This window comes from Mustela putorius, unplaced genomic scaffold (genome assembly GCF_011764305.1).
Source record: "Mustela putorius furo isolate JIRA1106 unplaced genomic scaffold, ASM1176430v1.1 tig00003854_pilon_pilon_pilon, whole genome shotgun sequence".
In the NCBI taxonomy this organism is placed as follows: Eukaryota; Metazoa; Chordata; class Mammalia; order Carnivora; family Mustelidae; genus Mustela; species Mustela putorius.
The window spans coordinates 4,687,736-4,712,370 of NW_025422006.1; the positions used below are offsets into that span (position 1 = coordinate 4,687,736).

The following is a 24,635-nucleotide window of genomic DNA, read 5'->3' on the forward strand; positions in this document are numbered from 1 at the left end:
TGTAGTAGAAGCTACAGCTTTGAAAAAGAGATGGGGAAAGGCATTCTAGTTCATAAATCTCATCCTTTCCCCCTTGAGCTTTGTGTTTGGGCTGAATTTTTTTTTTTTTTATTTAAATATTCAGTGTAATGCTGGTAATGATTGTCATTACTTTCTAGATTTTTTTTAGATTTCCCAGGCCCCTCCAGCTGGAACTCATGAAATAAACAATTACAAACTAAAGTGGCAATTACTGGATAGAGCCACAAAGAATAAATAAGGTTTCCAGGGCGCCTGGGTGACTCGGTTGGTTGGGCATCTGCCTCGGCTCAGGTCATGATCCTGGGGTCCTGGGATTCAGCCCCGCGCCAGGATCCCTGCTCAGCGGTAAGTCTGCTTCTCCCTCTGCCGCTCCCCTGACTTGGACTTGCTCACTCACATGTAAATAAATGAAATCTTTTTAAAAAGGTTTCCACCAGTAGAAGAGTAGATAAAAGATATCTCCAGGTAGAAGGAACATAAGAAAGGCACAAATGCCTTAGCTGTTGGCACACTCACGGATGGGAATAGATTGGTGTAACCAGGATCAGATCCAATATCCATGGGAGGTATTGGTGGCTTGAAATATTCAGTCCTCGGCGATGGAGGCAAAGAACTCTATCTTATGTTCTGTCTCCTATTGTCTGGAGTGGCTTTTTGGAGAAATGCGTTAAGATAGATTCTGAGGTTGCATCTGGCTCTGAGACTGATTAGGGCTCAGAAGATGGGACCACAGTATCAGCCACATATTTTCTCTTTTATACCCTCTTTTTTTTTTTTTTAAGATTTTATTTATTTGACAGAGATCACAATTAGGCAGAGAGGCAGGCAAAGAGAGAGGGCGAAGCAGGCTCCCCGCTGAGCAGAGAGCCCGATGCGGGGCTCGATCCCAGGACCCTGGGATCTTGACCTGAGCCGAAAGCAGAGGCTTTAACCCACTGAGCCACCCAGGCACCCTCTTTCATACCCTCTCTTAATTTGTCTTGCACTTGATTCTCGCTGGGCTATCTTTGACAAGGGGGTTTTGCTTCTGGATGCCATTGGAACCCCGTTGGTGAACTGAGGCAGTATGAACTGGTGAGAACCGGGTGAAATACAACCCAGTGTTCACCTCGGAGCTTCTGAATGAGTGATCCAGCCCAAGGAATGACTGATTAACTATTCATCTGGTTAGTTGTTTGGATGTCCATTTAAAAGCTGTGGGGCACAGGCATATTCTGTTTTTTTTTGTGTTTTTGTTTTTTTTTTTCAGAAGAAAAAGAGATAAAGTAGAAATTAGATCCTAGTTCAGTGTTTACCGAGGAAGTGCACATTATCAAAGCAAAGCACCCGATGATACATGTCATCTTTATTGGTGACTAGTTTTTCAATTTAGTAGATTTTCAGAAACCAATCCAAATACTTTCCCATGCTTCTAAGGAATGTAAACATGTACTTACCGACTCTGAGTTGTAATTTGTGTGAAGCCTCTTTTTGTTGTTCGCGATTATATTTACGCCTGATAATCTCATTGGGACACAATGTATATAGGCTTTTCATTAGTATCACTTGAAGATTTCATATCTCATTGGCATGTTCTTTTCAACTCTAGGACTTTCTTGGGGGCCACACCTTCGCACGCTAAAATCAGGATGTGTACATCGTAATATCTGAAAACCTCTCCCGTAGCATTTCCCGTCCGTTCTAACTCTCACCTCCCACTCCTTCCCCTGCTACTAGTTACTAGTTCTGTGCGGTTTCTGGGCCATTTTAGAATTACGGAAACAGGGAGAGGGCGCGCCCGACGGATGGAGAACCCTTAATGATGTTGCAAAAACGGGAGAATAAGAACATGACAGCTAAGACAGAAGACGTGTCCCCCCTTCCTCTTTGTTTTGAACGCGGCTCTGGGAATGACCGACAGCTGGAAGTTTGACAGGACTCTCCCACCGCGTCTTAAGGTACTGGATAGATCTTTCATGTTCCTTCAAAGACTTCATTTCTAACATTTTAAAATTATTTTGGTTTAGTAAGATAATAAGGTAAATTGGTTACTGGTGCTGGAGCGAACAATTTTACTTCTACCTAGAGAATAAGTTCCAAAACTTACAATGTCCATCCACAGGGAATGGGAAAGGTTTTCCCGTTCAGCCCAGGCTTTGAGAATGGGGCCTAGTCCTCTAAGAACATTCTCCTTGCTTTAAGAGTCCTGTTGGGCTCAGTCATCCCCCATGGTGATGCTTATGGCAAGCTCTTAAACATTTCCTGCCCAATGATTTGGACCTTAAAATAGCAGTCTTCCAGCCAACTTAAATCTTCTAGTTGCCACAGACAGGTAAGTTGTGGAAGGCTCAGCAAAGCACGAGAGATAGATACTAGGGGGTCAGACCGCAGTTCAAGCCTCGGTATTACCAGCTTTTAGATTCGGGACCTGTCTGGTCACTCCACGGCTCTAAGCCTTAGTCACTGACTCAAGCCATGCAGAAAATAATCAGTGTCAATGAGGTTTACACATTTGGAACGTGTCAGCAGCAGCCTCAGTGCTGGGCATCCAGCACTAAACAGACTTCGCTCCGACTCCTAATGAATGCTGCTCAGGAGAATGGACAAGGAAGAGTTGCCCGAGGGAGAGCCCAGGCTTGGCAATGGGGTGCCCTGGGTAGGTGAACCTTTAGGAGAAAATCCTTCAAGGCTGAGACAGGAGTCGTTATGAGCGCCTACACTTTCTTCCCTGCAAAATGGGGACACACCTGCCTTGGGTTATAATGAGGAAATGAACATAACATCCCAAAGCTGTGCCCAACAGTTCGCTATTGGGTCAGAAAACATACCTTGAATAGTGACCATCCTCAGCAGTGGGGATTAAAAAATGAGTAGGGGGGGCTGTCCCCATCCTCCTGGGTCGCAGAGGCCGGTAGTCGAGGCCTGGCTCGCTGGGCTGCCCTCACCCCACGTGCCTGTTCACGTGTCTCAACACCACCTGCTAACGGAGGCCAGGAACACTTCTCTCTAGTTCACTAGTGCACATTCATGGCTTAGCAGTTCCTAGTGGACCTTTGCTACTGGCCCTATGCCCTAGAGCAGGTGCAGCTCGCTCCCTGCCTTATCCTCTCTCCCTTACGTCCAACTTCCAACAGCCAAACCCTGCACTTACCTGCCTGCTGGTCTTCTCTGGCTAGCACGGGCCACTCAGGCCACACCAGAGGGAGGGAGCTGCCGAGTGCGGGGGAACTAAGTCCTCCCCCACCGCCCCCGCCGTGGCTCGTCATCCTCTGCCCTCTGAGGAATGAGTTCTAGTTACCCCATGAAGAAAACTCGATTGATAATTTACCCTACAATGGCTGACTTGCCTTCTCTTACTTGCCCCACTTCCTTACCAGTGATTGCAGGGCCCCCCCCCACCTTTTCCCAAATAAACCACTTCCATTGGGATCATTGCCTAAATGGCTATCCAGACTGAAATGTGCACGGAGCATCCAAATCCTTATCTTATATTTGAATGATCCTGCTGCCTGTAAAGTGCCCATCGCTCCTGATGGGAACCGAAAAGGTCATGTACACTTGGAGCCACCAGTGGGGACGTGACCTGTGCTAATTAGACACATCCAATCTGCTCCCTTAAATGGGAAGCCCGTTTCATGAAGGAGGAAATGCCCAGACTGGATTCTGGGGACAGACAGTAGTAGTGAGTGGGAGTTTTTAGCATCCAGCATTGGTGGCACACGTGGTGCCTCCCTCCCCGCCACGGTCCCCCCCCCCCCCCCCGCCATGCGTAGAGCACGGCTTCACTGAGCAGTTCCCTGGGATGTTTCTGAGCACTGCTCTTTCCCTTATATTCTCAGAACCTCTCCTCCTTTTGTACTTTCAGAAATTCTTTGATCTCTCCGGTATCTTTTATGACAAAGGCCTTTCCTGCCAACATGTCAGGTTTGTTCCAGAAGATAAAGCCAGGAACACAGTCCTCTACCTCTGGCCAGCAGATGGGATTTAGTACAGAAGCAACCAGGAAAGCTGGAAAGCCAAGCAGGGAGCAATGAGGTAACCCACAGATCACTGACACCTGGAGGCTGTCGTCACCCCTGGGGCTGGAGGGACCGTGGACGGAGGGGGGGCACCGTCTGGCAGGAGCTAGAACCACACGGACGGGGCTGCCGGGCGAGGTCACCGGTTGGGGTCCAGGACCCGAAGCTCCATAGGAAAGTGGCACAGACAGAATGGAAAAAGCATCTGGTTTTTCTTCCTTTCTCTCCTTCCAGTTTTACACCATTCCACCCAAAAGTTGAAAGTAACCAGACGCTAGAGGGCAAGGGAACCTAGAATACAGAACAGAACAGGGCAAGAGCCAGAACTGGACCAGAATGCCAACAGGCAGCTGACTTGCACAAGTAACGGGAGTTCCCCTACTTTTTGGCTTAATGAACAACGAGAATAACCAAGGAGAGGGCTGGGACCAGAACCCCGTGTTACACCGACTCTTAAAGGATGGGGGAATGAGACGATTGCCTCTAAAGAGAAGCAGTCAGAGAGCTAGGAGGAAAGTGAGGCAGGAATAGTGTCCCAGATGCCACAGCTCCGAAGCCATCCTATCTGCCAGACTCCTAACTGGATTTCCACCAAACAGACCTCTGAATTATTCATTGAGTCTAGACAGGAGACTCAGAGTGCTTATCCGTGAGCTTTGGGTATCACCGTTTCTAATCCAGGCTATTCCCTGGGTAACTGGAGTTATTAAGTGAGGATAACAGTGCCGGCCAACTTTCCCTGGGCAAGGTGAGAAGCAATGCATAATGGAGATCTTTAAATACTTGGCAAGATAGAGAAACATGTCGCAGCAGGAACCTTAATTGATAAAGTAGAGACAAGTGCATTCACTCCCACAGTTGGAAATGACGGGACTGTCTTACAGGACCTCCGTGAATCGATGGATTGCAACATCCTTGTTAGCAGCAGTTGCAGAAGAGAAAACAAAGCTCTGTGTTTGGGATTTATGAGAAGGAACGTGGTCTAACAGAAAGAGCATCCATTTCAGATTCAGGAGAGCCTCATTCTAATCTCACCTTCACTGCTTGTTAGCCTTGTGATCTGAGACATATGTTCAACTAAGCTTCAGTCTCTTCATGTTTAAAATTGCTTCTGTGCTGGGCATTGTGCGGGAATACTAACCTGCCCACATGATGGCCACGTCCTAAATATTTGGTCCCATATTCAATCTCCTTTTCTTTTTTACCATAGCACTAGCGCAGGAATGGAAAGGGAAGAAAGTAAACGAAAATTCTTTCTACAAAAAATGGCTGTAATGCATCGGGTTTACTGGGGAAAGGCTTAAAGGAATTAAAAAACCCAATCTCAGCCCTCCTGCTTATTGTTGAAAGCACCAAAATCCATGGTATTATTTATCCAAGGCCACTGACTCAGCACTTCAGATGGTCTTAAAAAAAAAAATTATCCGTCTGGATTTTGCTTCTTAAAAAAAATCGTCATCTCACATGGCTGCTGTAAAATGTGTGTTCACATATTTTGAGTGGGATTTCATTTTTAGGGGGTGCCTTGGTAGGTCTGTGACCTAAGCAAGGGGTTCTCAAGCCTTTATCCCATGGCTTCTTCTTGACACAGCTGGAAATATGATTGCCTCAAGGCCCATCACAACGAAGCAGGGCCTCTGCTGTGGGCCAGCAGCACCAAGAAGTGTTGCCAAGATACAGTACAAAACACCAGACCCCCAGGTCTCCCTCTGGGGTTCTGGAACAGCGGTCTTTGGCTCAGCTGTGGAAATTTCAGTTTGTTCATTGAAATCCAAACACACCTGTCCCCTGGACAGGAAGAGGCCTAATAAAGGGACTTCCTTCTTGCTGGCTAATCTTGGGGTTTTACTCAGCCCTTAAAGGCAGTGTGGGGGCTGAGTACCACAACGCAGCCCAGCCGGGGATGGAAGCAAGCCCCAGAGATGGTCACTGAGATTGGAAAGTACCAGCCAGCATAGATACTTAGGGGACCGCAATGAGGGCACTCAGAGCTTGCCTTACCTTTGAAACATCAGATGGAACTCAGACAAAATCAGGGCGCCTTTAAATTCCATCCTTGTGTGGACAACCTGTATGCCTTCTCTCTCATTCTGCAGCCTGGTCTTTGGCACAATGCCTTTGATCTATTTAATTTCAGAACATGACAGGGATGTTTATCCCTATGTCAGTCATAGGCCTTTAAATCTCATACTTGTCATGACTTTTAGAAAATAGGATTTCTAACCAAAATTTATTATTATTAAAGGAATGGCTGTAGTATCAAGCCAAACTTAACCCATGTCCTGGGTGGTGGACATCAAAAAGAAAGGTTCTCCCCCATTATTTTTTTAAGGCTAAGTTGCCCCAGCAGGCCCCTTTCCAGATAGAAAAAAAAAAAAAAGTTTTTCCAGGGTAAGGGAGACTCATGTCCCGGGACTGTGGAATGAAATGCTCACAGAGGATAGCTTTTCTCTCGGATTGTTCCCCAGCCATGCAAACTCAGTGTATAGGCCCACGGAACCTAACCTTGAGGCCCCTGTCAGAAGTCAGAGCTCTGGAATGACTATAAAAGCACCTGATGCTCCACTGCCTTTTAAAATTTTTTTAAAACTTTATTCATTATTTGTCACCACTGGCCAAGTTAACCATATCCTGTTCTTTGAGGAGCCATGTAAACATATTTAGCCCTTCATTTTAAAATTTATTTCCATATTCTAAATAGAACGCTACCTCTGCTCATGTTCTGTTATGGTAGATAATGTCTCCTCTATTTACCGTCCTTCTGATTCGTCACATGACGATCGCAACATCTGTATCATCTGACAGGGGAGTGGTCACTGTGGAGCCAAGGAGCCTATTACCATGTTTCCCTTCTTGTCCAGTTATTCTTTTCCCTAGAGCTGAGAATTTGGCCATTTTTTAAAAAAAATGCCTAGATTTCTCCATACGTGCTAAGTCTTTCCAGTGCCTCCAATAGCGTAATACTCAAAAGCATTGTTTTTTTTGTTGTTGTTTTCAGCCCATTAAGTATAATAACTGACTTAATTTTCACAGGGGCTCGGTGAGGTAGGTACCTTATGGATCCATTTCATCACGGGGAAGTGTGCAGCACAGAGGGTAGCCTGGTGAGACCCTCCATGGCAGGCAGGACTGGTAGCGGGACCGTTGCGCCTCCTGCAGCCCCCCTCCCAAGCTCAAGAAACACCACCCTTGGTGTAACTTTCTACACCGGAAAATCCACCAGGTAGTCAGTTGGAAACATTTTGGAAGGCTCTCTCTGCTGTGCATCCTGTCACGCATGCTGTCCACCCCTCCACCCACTGGTCCTACTCATCCGGGGTATTTCCTTCTCTCTCTCCTGGATGGATTCCTGATTTTCTGGGTAGCATTCCTTCTTTCTTGGTTTACCTTAGAGCTTTGAGGGGAGCCATCCTTTAAAAGGCTTCTCCGACTTTTTAGGTCTTAAAAAAAAAAAAAAAAAAAAGTTTGCATTCTGCCTAGAGAGCCCTGGGTACAGTGTTCATAGCTATTCTTACTCTCAATCCTTTAGATGTGACCCGTATTTTTTCTGTTATTGGAACTTAAAATGATGGTGGGTCTTCTCCTGTGCATTGTGCTGGGTGCTCCGCTGTCCTTCGGGTCCAGAAAAGTTCCTTGACTTTTCTCTTCCAAACCCTCTTGGTTGGATGTTGGGCCCCCTGGTTTGGCCTTCTGGTTTCCTCTATTTTTTCTGAATTTTTTACGTAATTTTAGCTCTCCTATTTAAATTTCTAAGAACGCTTTCTTATCTTAATAATAATCTCAGCCTACTAGCCTCCTGACCTTGTTTGGGGAATAACTAACTTACCTCTGTGAGGTCCTTAAGTACAGCCTAATTAGACTTTCCTTCTGAGTTTCCTCTCTTGTTTTGAGGTCCCTTGCTTTTATGTTGGAGGCTTTCTTCAAATGTCAAGTAATTCTCAGCTTTCTCTTAAGATTTTAACAGTCAAACACATAAATGCTGACTGCAAGGTCTGTGTAGTTGGACATGGCTTGCCAACTGCCCAGTAATTGGATAAAGATTTTTTTCCTTTGTGGACATTATATTGAATTTCAGTGTTAGATGTGGGGTTTCCTAAAACCCATCCTGCTTTTTCTGCAACGTGGACTCTATATCCCTGCCCCTGTCGCTTAGCCACTGTGTCTTCTCCTTTTCTGGCCCCACGGCTAAATTCTTAGACATGTTAATGGCGAGCAGTTTGGTTCCTGATGACCCCTGTCCTCAGGGCTCTCCTCTTTCTACCCTTAATCAGCATCACAGTGTTCCTAAATGAAGATAGTTCTAGCAAAAAGAATTACTGTTCAATCTGTGCCACAAACCCAAACATCAACTATGGAGTGGAAAACTCTAATACTTCTGTGATAGCTAAGGATAAACTCGACTTCTGGACTGATGCCAACTTACATGTAATTCTTGTTTCCTTACAACGTGTAATTATTGCATTTAGATCCATTCCACTTATTAAGATTATTACATTTATCTTGAAGTAGATTAATCTCCTTGTTGCAGTGACTCTGCTAAGACTGCGTGTTTATTTATCTTCCTGATGAGCGTGCTTCAGATTTTCTATGTATGAGAAGTCCTGTCTATCGACTTTTGATGGAACTCTCTAGACATCTTGGCAAACTTATTGTTAAGGGCTCCTTCCCAAGCCCTTAAGTGCTATAGAAACACAATGGTTGTGGATATACCTGAACCTTATCCATGATTTCCTTTACATGGAATCCAACTCTTGATTTCCTGGCCTTACACTGGGTTGTTTCCTGCTTCTTGAAGCTTCCCTAGATGCTACTTCCTTCTCTGGTCCCTGTACTCAACTTGACCTCTGATGGAAGACTGCTTTGGGATCCTGAACTCCCCCCTTCTCTTCTCTACCAAGTCTTTCCAGGGAATGCCATCCAGCCCAGAGTTTTGTGCACATCACTCCCAGATTCTTACCACTCACTGTGTTATATCCCTTGGACCCTGACTCTAGTTTCCGGCTTAACAGTGTCACTTGTTTGGCATGACCAGTACCGAACTTTTGAGGTAACGCCATCGGCACACACACTAACTGTCCCTTATACACCTCTTTCTTCCCATTTTGGAAAATGATGCCAACATCCAACCAGTTGTTCAAGCCACAAATCTGACAGTTCTTGATTCTTCTCTTTCACTCAACTCACAAAAGCCATTTATAGGCACGGTATTGCTCCTACTCCAACAAACACCTTGAATCTGTCCACTTCTTTGCATTTCTAGGACTCTCGCCTTAGACAAAGACATTCTGTTTCTCCTGGACTACTACACAGGCTTCTTACCTGGTATTTTTGTGTCCAGTCTTGCCCACAACAATGATAGTAAGCTTTTTCTCAGATCATAAATTGGTTTAAAATCTTCCAAAATCTCTGTGTCTAAATCACCGTCCATCTTCTTGCTGGTTTCTCACAACCCCAAGCACATTCCCTCTCTGGAGTCTTTATACTAGCTCTTCTGCCTAGAATGAGTTCTGGTCATTCATATATGGCTTAGTCTTCCTTGTGTTCTCATCCAAAATGTTACCTCCTCAGAGCATCTTTCCCCAGCCTCCCCCCAATCTTGGGTACCCAATCATCATCTTTCCCCTCAGCCTATTTTAATTCTGTGGATAACACTTACCACTATCTGGTACATTTTTATGTGTTTATTGTCTGTTCATTGCGCCGGCCAGAATGTAAATTCCTTAAGAGCAATGACCTTATCGCTCAACTTAGGTGGATTAAAGGCACTTTAGAAGTGAGAAAACCAGAGAGAAAGGCAACTTGCCAGAGATCATGTAGATAACAGGCGATCTGGCCTATCGCTTCAAATGTGTTCATTGTCTTAATGACCCCTACTACAGCCCATAGCTACTATTTTTAATTACACTGTTGGTTCCATCACTTTGAGCAGTTTATTTTCTTATTCTAGGGTTTTACCTTGTCAGCATTATCCCACTTGAGGCTTCTGTGACCAGAAGCCAACGATGCGTTCTGTCATTGGTCATTGGTCATCTTTATCCTTGGTTTATCAACTTTGAGAACTTTCTTTTAGGCCCTTCTTTCCTGTTGACCCACTAGAAACCCACCTTCTTGCCAAACCGCAGACTTAATAGTGTTCATGCATAGGATGGAATTGTAAATCCACAGGGTGATTATGGTTTGGTGGAAAGAGCTTTGTCTGGGGAAACTGGGCTTTTCATCGGTTTCTGTTAACCAGGAGCTCTCTGCTCCCACTTCAATTTTGTTGCCTGTCCAGCTGTGCCATGAGCAGAGGAGCATTAGAACCACCACCATTCTCACTGTCTAACTCCCATCTGTTTGGAATAATACATAGGAACATGCACTTCCCAGGGATTAAGTGAATTCATAAATAATCCAGTTAGTTGGATTAAATGAACTCATGAATATAAAAATATTTTGCTGAGTATAAGATGTACTACAGATGTGGGGGATTAAATATAAGGGACTGCCCGCAGGAATCCGTTCCTAATGCATTCAGTATATGGCCCTCAGTAAGCATGAATGTTTCAAGTCCCCGTTAGAAGCCAGACTTTCAGAACAACTGTCTTCCTATCTCGTGCACTTTTGAATAATGCTTTTTCTTAATGAAAGTGTTGTATACACAGTAACCAGTCCAAGTGGTAGAAAATGAAAACTGAAAGTTCGCTCTCACCTCAAACCCAGGTATAATGCCCAGACCCAAACAGGTATACTTAACCTTATAATAGCTCAGAACTTGACAATGAGTCTGCCATTGTTACAAGCTCTTCACAGATGAACTCCGTTGGACACTCTCAACAACCCTATGGCTCAGGGATTCCTGTGACCCTGGTTGTCTGTATGAGCAAACTGAGTCACAGCGTCAAGAAGCTGTTTGCGCAGGGTCACACAGCCACACACAGTCACGGGCGCTCACACAGCCTGGCTTCCAAGTTCATACTCCGAGGCACCTTTCCAAACAAGTATATGGAATACCTATGGTACATTCCATTGTATAATGTATCCTGCTAAGATTTTTACAATCTCCTAAATTTTTCAGTGTTCAAAATGAAGTATAAAACATAGGAAAACCTGGACAACCTAGTGCTCTGGTGTTTGTCTACAGCTTACATTTCTGTAAGTGGAAAGCGGAAACAAAGGATGTGTATACTGAATGTCTCGGGCGATAACCATCAGGCTGCCGTCCACGCTGAAGAGCAATGATCACCGGGGGTCTGCAGACCCCCAGAGTCACGGAGAGGACGTGTGAGTTTTATGTGCCTCTGTTTTTTTCTCTAATTACTTTTTAAATCTGAGTGCTCTGTTGTTTGACAAGGGATTTTTACCACGCAGTAAACACAACTCTCTGGGAAAAGCTTCTCCTATTCCTGTGGGTGGGCTGATGTCTCTGCTCCTGGGCAGGGGGGTGAGCGGGCATCGGCGACCTCTCTGCTTCTGCTGCCTAGTACCCTGAGGCTCTGGAAAAATTACTGTGAGGCTATTCACCTTAGCTCAGCCTGAGATCTACTCTGACGGATTTATTGGCTCTTAAACCTTTACTCAAGCAGAACCTCTAAACCAATATACGGTTTCACTCACTTGCACTCCAGGGAGAGAGAGTGTGGCGAGAAGGGGGAGCAAAGTCCACCCCTCTCTGACCCCCTTGCAAACTTCTTAGGAAATGGAATTCATCATTTCTTTCCAGTTTGGGTTCCTTTTTTTAACCAGAGTTTTTCCTCAGTCCATTGGTATGTGGAAATTCATTGGTGAAAGGAAGAGTAGTAAGATCATTCAGTCAACCACCACCATTAGCTGTTTTTAAAGGAAAGCATTTAATGAGAAACTTGCAGTCTTCCCCAGCTTTTGTAGGAATGGAGGATGGAGGAAATGGCAACCATTGAAACACGAGAGAATTTAGAGCGTAAAGGAAGACCATGGAAGGAAGATCACCAGTAGTGCTATCCCTATTTTCCTACTAAAGCTCAGAGAGGATTTAAATGACTCAGCCCAATTTACTCAGAAAGGGGTGAAGCCATAGTTCCAACTCTGGTTCCTGTTTCCAAGTCCTATATCCTCTACTGCACTCATTGGTGGTCTCCAAACCAAATGCTTTCCAATTCCATGTACTAAACACGGCTTTCCTAACTTCTGTGTGCTACAGACACAGGAGCATGCTGGGTGAAATCTAATGAAACTGTTTTACATATTGGCAGGGAAGAAAGGGAAGGAGAGAGAGAGACCAAGAAATGGAGACACAGATCTCTTATGTGCTAAAAACCAAGAAGAACCTCATAACCGATGTGGTAAGTACAGAGGTCGAGGCCAGAAGAGAGGCTGTAAGACATGACCACAGAACCTAACAGCTATGGGCTGGGGTTTTTTACACATGGCCCTTGGGCGTAAGGAAAGTAAAGAGTTGGAACTGAAATTGACACATAAAACTACAACCAAGGAAGACCTGCCCCCACTCCATTAAGGGACCGGAAAGTATTGTTCACTTACTAAAGCTACTGGCAAATTTCTCACTGATCAGATATCTGGGTGGGGAAAATTTGCCACAATAAATGGCAATTTAAAAAAATCTCTTCTATGCATAGGTGTAGCATGCAAATTTTAGACCCTCCTCAAGCAGGGGCACCCCAAATGAAGATATTAATGTAGAGACCATAAATATTTCTCACCAGTAAAACTCCTAGATGTCACCGAAGAATCAAATGTAAGACTTCTCTGAAGGATTACTGCCACTTCTTAAAGTACCCAAGCATTCCACAGGGAGGCTATATCCTAACTGAAAAAACGCTCACCAAGACCAAATCAAGGAAGTGGTCCACAAAACGGGAGAATCGACAGATACATGTGGGAAGAACAGCACCACAAGAATATGAGATAACCTAACAGTCTAAAGCTAACTATAAATCTAAGTACATTTACAATCATGAAGGAGATAAAGGGAGAAATAAAAAGCCCTCCTGGAAAAAAAAAAAAAAAAACAACAGGAAAAGAATTGGCAGTTATGACAATCCAGTAGAACAATTCAAAATGAAACACTGTGAATAACATTCAGCAATGACCACCTTTGAGGGTGGATAGGCACAGTTAAAGAGAAAAGTGATGATATGGAAGATACATCTGAGGAAATTACCCAGAGTGTGGCAGAGAAAGACAAACAACTATGAAATCAAAATGACAGGTTTAGAGATAGAAAGGATTAAAGTAGAAGTTTGAATTTAGCTTCTGAAATAGGATTTCAGAAACAAAAGTGCAAACAGAGCAATGCTTTCCGTGAAACAGCTTTGAATTGTTCAGAAGTAAGAAAAGTCCTGAGACCTCACACAGAAGCAGCCCACTGAATCTGGCACATAATCTGGTAGATTCCTCGTAGGAAAAGCAGAACACTGAAGCAAACACTAACTGAAGAGCCAGTAGAGACAACAGATAACACAGAACAGAATAATCATTAGAGAAGGGAACACATCGGCAAATGGAGACCAGAAAACTAATCTGTCTGAGCATCAGAATCCCCTGAGAAGTACATGAAAATAGTCTTTTGGTTTTACCCAGATGCTTCGGCTGGTGGTCAAGAGTGAGTATGTGTTAAACAAAACAAAACACCAAGATTTCTGGAATGATCAAGTAGGTTTAAAACCCTCTTATTCCTGAGCACCAAATACCTACACTCGTATATATACATTCACATTTTCACTACACTGATCTCAGGTGTGTGTTAGTGAAATTTTCCCCCACCCCTAAAAACCATGGAGACATTTGATCAAAAACCAAGGATAATTTCTAAAAATTTCCCCCCCAATCTCTTGGAGTTTCATGCTAAATGGTGCCAGAAGATGATCCCCAAAGAACAAGGCAAGGGAGTTAACACAAGCATCTCTGACCTCACGATTCCTCAACGTTCCTACTTCTGTTTCCTCTAGTATATGTATGCCTGAGCATCAGAGGACACGGCATTCAGCCTCAGACCTCCAGAATCCTGTGTGCGTGTTTGAGAAGGATAAATAGCCTGCATTTGAGAGCATGTGGTGAGACATGATTCCTAGCTTACTTTGTATTTCGTATTAAATACAAAAAGACTCCTTAATACACTAACAGCAGAAATTCAGTCTATTTTGCCTTTATGGACATCTGTTCTCAGACTACTGGTTGTTTACCTAATTGCTATAATAAAGGCTAATTTCTACATTAAAGTAATACTTGGTATCATTGGAATATTTTATAAGTAGCCCAACACAGAAAACGTGGAAGTTTCCAGAAGGGATGGAGGGCAGTGAGATTTTGCCGCATTGTTGTACACCCATGAAGTAATCTGTCTGCTCTTTGGCTTGGACTCCTTATACTGGGCTTTTCCCTTTTTGATAGAGAATGCTTCCATAAATAATAACATACCCACATGACAGAACTATGCCAGTAGAAAAATGAGGTTTTGAATGGATAGTTTACAAAAGGAAAAAAAAAAAGTACCACAAATACATAAATATTTAACTTCATTAGCAATAAAGAAAAAAATTTTTTAAGATGACAGTGCCCAATATTGGTGAAGTTATGGGCAAATGAGCACTGCTTTGCTCACTTACTTTCTAGATAGGTATTTGGTAATATGTAGCCGAAGTCTTAAAAAGTGAGATTTTTTTTTTTTGGCTCAGCAATTCCATGCAAAGAGTGTATATTCTTTAAAATTGCATAAGTGCAGCACTGTTTATATTTTTAAAAAATTTGGAAACAACTTAGGAGTCATTCCAATAAATTCTGGTGCTATTCAGTGGAACACAGTTAGGAAAGATATTCCTAATACATAGGTAATAATTTAAAAGTTGCAAAATTGAAGTTAATATAAAGCAATAATTTTACTAAATTTAAATTATAGACAAGAGCACAATGCCAAGACAGAGACCAAGAATTAAGAATGGGTGGTAGGAACTTGGGGATTTTTTTTCCCCCTTTTTTACAGGGTATTTTCTGTAGGTTTTGCAATTAAATTTTATTTTTTTAGTAAAGGGAAAATTGTGGTCATCAAATTTTTAAGCGATCGGAGATAATGCCATAGATGGCAAAAATGAAGGGAACCTTCTGATTACAAGTCTATAGAAATGTGTGCGTGAAAGCAAGGGAGGCAGGGAGCAGTAAAAATCAACTGTGCTTTTCTTTGGTCAGTGGAATATGAGGCTAATGTTTTCTGCTTTTATGAATTTTTCCTATTTCCTAGTACAGTATCAATTGTATACTAGAAGGAAGGATTTTCCCATGATGTTTCATTCTGTACATCTCTCGTGCCACGTCAAGTACCCATTCAGAGTCCCAACACCGAATTTCTGGGCTCCATCCCGGCCACTGTATTCGCTAAGTTTGCATAAAATATAACTACTGAATTTATGATTTCAATCAGAGGAGCTAGGAGACTTTTCTAGACTCCTCTCTCTGAGTCTGTCAGGAAGCCGGGCGAGATAGGGACGTGTCTGTCTCCACTCCGCATTCCGTCTGGGTCTGCAGAGGGGGCGGAGAGCTAGGAGACATGGGCACTGCTGTGGCGGACCCACGCTGTACTGCTCTCGCTTTCTGGCGTGGATTCCTCACACATATGCTTTGCCTCCCCACTCACAAGCAGAGGGCTCCTTGCCTACACCAGCCTGGGTGTCAGCAGGGGGCCTCCTGGCCCCAAAAGCTTTCCGTTTCAATTACTGTGTGTGGTTTCTGCACATTGAAACTTGGCACCCACACACAGCCCTCCCCCTGCACAACCTCCATCCATGTTCCATTAGAAGCCATCGAGATTCTTGGTCTGGCTAGTGGCCAAAACCAGACTTCAAAAAATCACCTAGCTTCCGTCTGCTAAGATGCCACACTCCCTTCCCCTTTTCAGCTTCCAGGCCCTTCTCCAGTCCTGTCTCCACACGGCCACCTGAATGAACTGATCTTGCCCCACCACATCCCTAGAATCCTCTGTAGCTTCTCATCACATGCAGGAGAATGTATATATTCCATAGATGGAAAGAAAGCAAGGTCCTTGGTGCCCCCAACTTGTCTAGTTGGCCTTGACCTTCACCAAACATTTCTGACCTTCCTCTATTGCTCTAACACACCATCTCTGGACTTGACCTACTTCCACACTTGTCTCTTTTTCCACATGTGCTTCTCTTGCCTTCTCCACTTTGTCCCTCCTTTGATACCTTTTCATGCTTCCGAAGTCACTTTGAGTGTCATTCCCTTTGGGAAGGCTTCCTGACTCCCACCTCACCGGTCTCCCCCTCCATCCCAGGTGCTCTGGCCCATGCCCCCTACCAACATCCTAGACTGTGTGCCAGTTCAGGTCTGTCCTTCACTGGATGGTGAGGTCCTTGCAAACAAGGACTGGGTTCTTCCGTGGTTTCATTCCAGTGTCTAGCCTCCATTCACACTTTCCAATGAAGGACCAACACTCAAATAAGCTCCCAGCACTTTCGCTCCTGGTATAATCCCAACACACAGAAGACATCCACAGGAATGTTCACATCGGCATTAAATGAGTTAGTCCCAAACCGGAAAGAACCCAACAGCCTGTTCACCGCAGAAGTTGGTCAATGACCGCGTTTTCAATACATAAATCCTATGCAGCTATGAGAAGGAACGAATGAAGTTTGTGAATGAAGCCACAAAACATGTTGAGTGTAAGAGTTTACAAAAGAGTAAACGATGAATGAGGCTGTTTGTGTTAGCTCAAAAGCAGTCCTCTGCGGGGTTAGAAATCTTGGGAGTAGTTACCCTCAAAGGTACAGGGTAACAGATGCCTCTGGGAGCCCAGGAATGTTCTGCCTCTTGATCTGAAGGCTGACTGCACAGACACTTTCACACCGTGAAAATCCATCCAGCTGTGTGTTTCTGATTTGGGCATCTGTCTGTATCTTGTACCCCAATCAACATTTTAATGTAGAGAAGTTCCCTCCGTGAAACGCGTCTCTATGTGGTGCGGAGAACAGTGACAGAAATGGAGAATGATTCAAGTGCATTGCATTGATTCATGCTCTCTTCCCCACTTGGGACGGTGTCTCACGGCAGAAAAGAAATTTTTTTTTTTAAATGAAAAAACTTCTGTAGAGGGTCTAGCTTTTGCTTTAAGAAATGTGAAGTTCAGGGCGCCTGGGTGGCTCAGTGGGTTAAGCCGCTGCCTTCGGCTCAGGTCATGATCTCAGGGTCCTGGGATCGAGTCCCGTATCGGGCTCTCTGCTCAGCGGGGAGCCTGCTTCTCTCTCTCTCTGCCTGCCTCTCCGTCTACTTGTGATTTCTCTCTGTCAAGTAAATAAATAAAATCTTTAAAAAAAAAAAAAAAAAAAGAAATGTGAAGTTCAATGGTGTCAGAGAGTTGGGCTTCTCAACTTGAATTTCAGCAGGCTCAAGTCCTTCTGGAATGCGTCAGGGTATAAATAAACAAATAACGCTAAGTGCGATGTCACCCTTACTCTGTACCCTCATTCTTCAGTTTGTGCGGCTTCTGTCCCCAGAGGGGGGTTTATGGGTTTGTGGTCCCCCCGCATCAATCACACCTTCCCTCGGCTCTCCTGATGCACGTTTCACTGCTGCGGCTCAACACCGCATTTCTTCTTGGTACAAAGATAAATTATCTAAATGAATCTTTCAGCTTTCCCCCTCTAAAACTGTAAGAGTCTAGAAATACCAGACTAGAGGACGCGTTTAAAATTAGATTTTCTTCTCTTGAAACAGACCATGGAGGAGTGGAGGCTGGCGACGCCGGTCTCGGAGAGGGCCACAGCCATCTTGGGTGCTTTCTGGGTGCCCCACGCCGGAGCCCGTCCAGCCACCCATGCAGGGACTCACCGAGTTTCTCTCTCACATTCTGTAATAAAAGCCTTTCTGTGTCTGCACAGATGGGAAGGCTGCTGCCACCTTCTCATTTCACATTATCCTGCACTTTTCTTCCTAAGCGCTTGACTGCCCGAAATAGAATCGTGGTTTTTGGAGTCCGCGTGTAGGAATGTAGTGGGGTGGGGTGGGGTGGGGGAGTGGGGGGGTGGTCAGGGTTTCTGTAATCCCCTCTAATAACCACACCCTGAGGGAATTTTCCTATTGGCTACAAGATGGATGAAAGATTCAGAGGCGTGCGCAAAGTGTCTTTCGGAGAAGAGCCTCGATTTTCCTTCCGGGGGTGGTTAGGGAAGGCTGACTGTAAGCCAGGACATTAGCGCCCCACGAGGGCACAAGAGGGCCCTTTGCATGCTTATCCCCAGTAGCCCCCATCCCTGATTCTCTGCTTTCCTGGGGTCTCTTCCTCACTGGATCACGCCCCCCACCACCCGCCTCTTTAAACGGAGCTCCCCAAACAATCCACCTCCTTGCTCCTCTCTGCCTAGGTGAATTCCCTCCATCCAACCAAGTCTAATTCAAATCCCACCTCTTCTGGGAAGCCTTCCTGGATGACTTCAGCTGGCAGGGATTTCCCTCTTGTCTGAATTTTCAAAGCCGCTGTTAACAGTCATGGAGCACGTCCGTGCCGGGCAGCATTCGTAGCAGTTTACATAGACAAAGTCACAGTCCTTACAATGACTCCACAAAGTCAGTTTTGTTATTATCCCCATTTTACAGATGAGGATCCTGAGCCCTCCAGGGTTCTCCTAGCTCCCTAATTAGATTAGAAACTCCATTTACGGGGTGCCTGGGTGGCTCAGTGGGTAAAGCCGCTGCCTTCGGCTCAGGTCATGATCTCAGGGTCCTGGGATCGAGTCCCGCATCGGGCTCTCTGCTCAGCAGGGAGCCTGCTTCCCCCTCTCTCTCTCTGCCTGCCTCTCCATCTACTTGTGATTTCTCTCTGTCAAATAAATAAATAAAATTAAAAAAAAAAAAAAAGAAACTCCATTTACCATTCTTTTTGACGTACTGCTCCTCCCTCTGCCAGCACAAGATGGGAGACTTGCAATTGCTTATTATTCAACGTGTACTTTTCTACCTCTCTGTGCGCTTCATGGGATTTAAGATGGTGACCCAAAATTTTGGAAATCATTTCTATCCATTATATATGCTAGCTTTCCGTTTCTGTCAAAGCTACTGTACAATGGAGGAGATAGGATTGATTAAAACCACAGTAAGAAAAAGCCCTTGTTTGGGCTGTGGTATGCCAAGCACAGTGCTCAGTGGTGTGCACTGATCTCTCTCCCAATCCAGCTCTTCTTCCCGAGAAGATCGGAGAGAGCTTACACAAACTGGCAGTAGGACCAAAGAAGTAGAGGAAGCAAAGGGAATACAAGCAGAAGTTTAAAAAAAAAAAAAAATCCCGAGTTCAGTTATTACCCAAGAACGCATACCCTAAGGGCCCTCCTTTTCAGGGGAGCCACAAATGTGGTCTATGTGTCCTAGTGTTTGTGACAAAGAAGGACACGTAATCAATTCCAACACTCCCATCGCCTCTGAGATCAAGACAATGCCTCTTTTCAGAGGAAGCACGGCAATGTCTCATCAGACCATTTCCTATCACAATCCTCAGTGCGGGTCCATCTCGTCTCACAGGAAAACACGCTAGTAATATCTGTCAGGGGAGGCGGCAGAACTGTTTGGCCCAGGTATGCTGTTTAATTTGGTTTAACCTCATTTGTCTGAGAGATGGATGGCGTGTGTGTCTCAGGAAGGTCCTACCCGTGCTCTCTCTCACAACAGGGCCCTGTTCTATCTGCTCCAGACGCCGCCTTTCCACCTCTAACTAAAAGCCGAATAGGTATTCTGGGAGAAGCCCTCTGAACGTCCAAGAGAACTCACACGCCCCCCAAAAGCCTCTGGGGAAACCCAGTCTTCCAGGCCACCTGGAACTTTAAAAAATGGAATTTTCAGAGGGGAAAATGAAATTCAAACTCTTTTGTATGATTTATGATGCTTTTCACAACCCAACCTCAATCTGCTTCTCTAGACCTGATTTATTGCTCTCCCTTACGTATCCTCCTGCTTCATCCAAACTAAGCCACGCCAAGCTCCACGAAGACACTCCGCGCCCTCACTCCACGCCACCCCATACGCGCTTCCTAACCCCCCTCTCCTGTCTCCCCTGGCCTCTCTGCCTGCTGGGTCTTGAGGACGCCACCTTTTCTGGGAATCCTCCCCCGACTCATCTTACCCTTTGCTAGATCCCCATGACACTTTGCTACCAGCGTATTTTATTATCCCCTTTTGTTAGCTTCTTGGATTTTTTTTTTTCTTCCTGCTCCATTGTGAACGCCTCCCGGGTAGACATGTGTCTTAGTCATCTTTGCATCCCAGCATCAGGGACACTGTCTGGCCTGGATTTATTTCACCCGATTTTTTTTTTTAAGATTTTATTTATTTATTTGACAGAGAGAGATCACAAGTAGGCAGAGAGGCAGGCAGAGTGAGAGGGGGGAAGCAGGCTTGCTGCTGAGCAGAGAGCCCGATGCGGGGCTCGATCCCAGGACGCCGGGATCACGACCTTTGCCGAAGGCAGAGGCTCTAACCCACCGAGCCACTCAGGTGCCCCTCACCCGATTTTTATTGAGTGTTTCCTGTTTGGACCAAGAAAGCTGGGACAATTCCCATCCTGCGATGCTATGTTAGAGAACAACCCATGAGTTACCCCGCAGGTGACCTAAATATGTTTCCATTATCTGAAACCTCCTAGATCTCCAGAGACGGATTACTCAGTATGTCTGATGGAGAAAAGGAAGGCCCAGTGCAGAGTTACGTGGAACCGCAAACGAATTCGACTGAAAGCCGTTTCTTAACTCAGGTTTTCCCAGATTTGAAAAGTGGCTAAAGCAGCTGCCATTTATTCCAAGTGTCTTGCCTTGTTTGTGCGACCTTGGCCAAGCCCAGGGACTTTGCAAAATTATATTCAGCATGCAAATATATCACTTTATCCACCAATCAAACCTGCATCCCTTACAAGGTAAACAGGGCCACTGTTCCCGGGGAGCCTGACCATTTTACAGCAGAGGTCAGAGGAAAAGGTCAGGAAAAAAAGAAAAATGTATCTGCTCTCCGTGATTTTCTGACCTAAATAGAGACTTTAAGAACAAAGTTACCAGATTGCATTGTCCTTAAAAGGACCTATTTAAGGTGGAGGCTCCAGTAAGTATTGTGTGTCTGACCTCAGTTCGGGTCTTTGAGGGTTTTTCATCAGCCATCCATCACGAAAAGCCATCTGACGGACGTTCAGAGCCCCAGGAGCACTGCAGAAAGCTAAGAGCATTTCCATAACTGCAGTTCCCCAAGTGGGTTGAGCATGGAAAGCACTCTGAATGCAGAAATTGGAAATTGGTATTTGAAAAGTTACTTCATGCCGTATTGTTTATGGCTGTACACTAATCAGCCTAAACCAAAAAAAAAAAATTCTTTTTGTTTTGCTTTTTTGTGTCTATCTGCCAAGGCAAAATGATACCAGTAACTCTGGTTAGGAAATAAGTTATTTCACTTGGCAGAAGAGTTTCCAGGACTTTATAAACTTGCCCTAATTTTTCTATGATTCTATTCAAAATACACAACTATCAGACTTGTATCAGGTCTGATAATTGTGTGCCAGCCTCTGTAGTTGGCACTAGAGAAAGAAAGATCACTAAAATTTTTATCCACATGTATCACACAGTATCACAGGGAAGGCAGACTGGCCTAAGATAGGATTTCAATATATTATGATGTAAATTCTTGGATATAGATGTTCATAAAACTCAGAGGAAAAGCACAGACAAGAGACCACCGGAAGGCTTCCTGAAATTGCTGAGTCTTCTTGGAAGATGCAAATGGGGAGCGCCATACATCAGATGGAGAACACAGGGCCTTTCCCTACGATGACATGAGAGCCGCAGGGACCAAGGACAGGATATGGAATATTCCACAAACTGAGGGGGATGTGGAGGAAGGAGAGATTTGAAGGGAATCAAGAAGTGATGAGAAAGGCAGCCGTGGAACCAGCAGAGAACAGTGCCACAGTGTCTTGTGGTAAAGCAAAAGGTTACAGACAGCAACTGAAGGAGGGTGTAACAGTCCCCGATAGAGAGAAGAGAGGATGGGAGCATTGTCCTAAAGCCAACGGGGGCAGCCAGAATATGGACGGAGAAGATGCATCCTCCATGGCAGTCGGGAAAGATCCCAGAGTGGGAGCAGGGTTAGGTAAATCTTTGGGTGGGCGCACCGGGACTTAAGGTAGTTCAGACCCAGATGGCTTCAGTTTTTTGTTCAAAGTAGACAACAAAATCATCTGCTGATGGTGGTGACTTAGGAACTGGAGGGAAATGACAGCCTGGGGACGTCAGAGAAGGAAGCAGGAGAGAAGAATCTTTCTAAGCACAGGGGAGAGCACTAGGCTTGAGATGCCTGATTCAGAGGGCTGTGGTTTTTCCACCTGAAAACGGAAGCCCAAGGATTAGAAACAGGGAATCGTAAATGTTTTCTAAGCATTTGCTCTATATCGGACACTAATTTTAGTGTCCTTTTATTTTATAGTAGGCTGAATAACTCTCTCTCCAAAACGCCTAATCCTGATCCCCGAAACCTGTGAACTTGCTATGTTATGTGGCAAAGAGGAATTACGGTTGCAGAGGGAATGAAGGTTGCTGGTTAGCTCACTTTAAATTTTTTATTTTTATAAACATATATTTTTATCCCCAGGGGTACAGGTCTGTGAATCACCAGGTTTACACACTTCACAGCACTCATCAAATCACATACCCTCCCCAATGTCCATAATCCCACCCCCTTCTCCCAAACCCCCTCCCCCCGGCAACCCTCAGTTTGTTTTGTGAGATTAAGAGTCACTTATGGTTTGTCTCCCTCCCAATCCCATCTTGTTTCATTTATTCTTCTACCCACTTAAGGCTCCATGTTGCATCACCACTTCCTCATATCAGGGAGATCATATGATAGTTGTCTTTCTCTGCTTGACTTATTTCGCTAAGCATGATACGCTCTAGTTCCATCCATGTTGTCGCAAATGGCAAGATTTCATTTCTTTTGATGGCTGCATAGTATTCCATTATGTATATATACCACATCTTCTTGATCTATAAAGAACTTAGCAAGCTCACTTTAGAATAGGGAGCGTATGCTGGCTTACTGGTGTGGGTCCAGCACAGTAAGAGTCCTAACAGGTAGAAGAGGGAGGCACGAGAGAAGATCACAGGAGCGTGACGGGAGAAGGACCACTGCTGGTGTGGACGGCGGGAGACAGAACCGTGAGCCAAACAGCGCAGGGGGTCACTAGGAGCTGGAAAAAAAACAAGGAAACGGGTGCTGTCCCAGAGCCTCCAGGGAGGATGCAGCCCTGCCGACACTTCGATTTTAACCTCATGAGACTGTCCCAGGACTTCCAACCTGCAGAAATGCCAGATAATAAATTTGTTTCCCTTAAATTTGCAAATGTGTGGTAACTTGTTACAACAGCCACATAAAACTACAACACTCCTGTGTCTTATTTTATGTCTCGCAACAGTATTTTACGGGTTGGGAAGCTCTGTGAGTTGATCCTAGCTGTTGCCCAAGATGTCCTCAAGAGAGTAGGGGACAAATCCGGAGGAAGGAAAGCTAATCATTTCATAAGGCATCTGCCTCAAGGAAATATCGGTAATATTTTTTGAAGGCAAGAAATAATGGGCCACTTCTGAAGGCATGGAGAATTCAAAAGGGATTTTCGACAATGTGGGGGTCTCCATTTCTTCCATCGAGAGGTCCGTAGCCCATTCGTTCCCTGTCGGTTCCCTGCGTTAGTACCTGAGATTTAGTGAGGTTTGCAGATCGAGCCTTCTTGCAGTCTGACTCACAGTGAGGTCCCTGGTTTTCAGCCCCATCTGCCTTCTGTTAACCATAGTGGAGGGGCTCTTTAAGGCCACAAGGGAAGGTAGGGGTTGCACTGTATGCCCTTAACTAGTGGTTGGTCATGAGCTTGCCAGTCGGACAGCCCTTATCTCTACCACTGGTACTACCTCTTGCCAGTGCTACTAAGTCTGCAAATACCAGTGTCCCACCCCCTCTGACCCCAGTTAAGATTCTCAGTAGCGCTGATGTTAAGCAAGTCAGGGGATAACACTATGCTTCTCCCCTTCAGGGGTAGTCTTTTCCAGTTAGAACGATACCCAGTTCCAGAAGCATCTGCTATGTCTCAAAATTATGATTTTACTTCAAAACTGAGACAAAACACTACAGAATACAGAAACCTGAACTCCTGGGTATGACAATGCCTTGTGTTTTCCCAACAAAATGATACATGTAGGAACTAAAAGGTCCCCAACAAGGGCGCCTGGGGCGCTCAGTTGGTTAAGCGTCCCACTCTCGATTTCAGCTCAGGTCTTGATCGCACTTCAAGCTCAAGGCTGGGCTCCACCCATGCTCAGTATGGAACCTACTATCTATCTACCTAACTAACTAGGTCCCCAGCAGATCCAGCAGTCAATGAGCTTGAGGAAGATCAACCAGCATTACTAGTACAATTTTATGTTCTACCTTTTCAAAGAATACTAACTTCTACTTTCATTTGCCGTATTTTTTTCCCTCATTCTTACTGTACTAGAACTTTGTCAGGACTCATGGATCAATTCATTGGTAAGAAAGCATAAAGTGAATCCATGCCTGCCATGACTACAAAACACCCAATGACTTTGGCATCCTTGGTCCATCTTTTCCCTCATCTCC

At 44.9% G+C, this 24,635-nt stretch overlaps 1 long non-coding RNA gene across 3 annotated transcripts in view; it reads left to right on the forward strand.

Moving 5' to 3' along the window:
- The window catches only part of LOC101678723, a 121,516-nt gene extending 107,297 nt beyond the window's left edge, over positions 1 to 14,219 (forward strand). Inside the window, exons 17-22 of one of the 3 annotated variants that reach the window (XR_006601956.1) lie at positions 159 to 366; positions 1,772 to 1,958; positions 3,866 to 4,035; positions 11,143 to 11,282; positions 12,230 to 12,319; positions 12,614 to 14,219. This is a non-coding gene — a long non-coding RNA (uncharacterized LOC101678723). The remainder of the gene's footprint in view (positions 1 to 158; positions 367 to 1,771; positions 1,959 to 3,865; positions 4,036 to 11,142; positions 11,283 to 12,229; positions 12,320 to 12,613) is intronic. The other 2 variants (XR_006601957.1, XR_006601955.1) reach the window with 2 other exon arrangements.
- Positions 14,220 to 24,635: the final 10,416 nt, after the last annotated feature.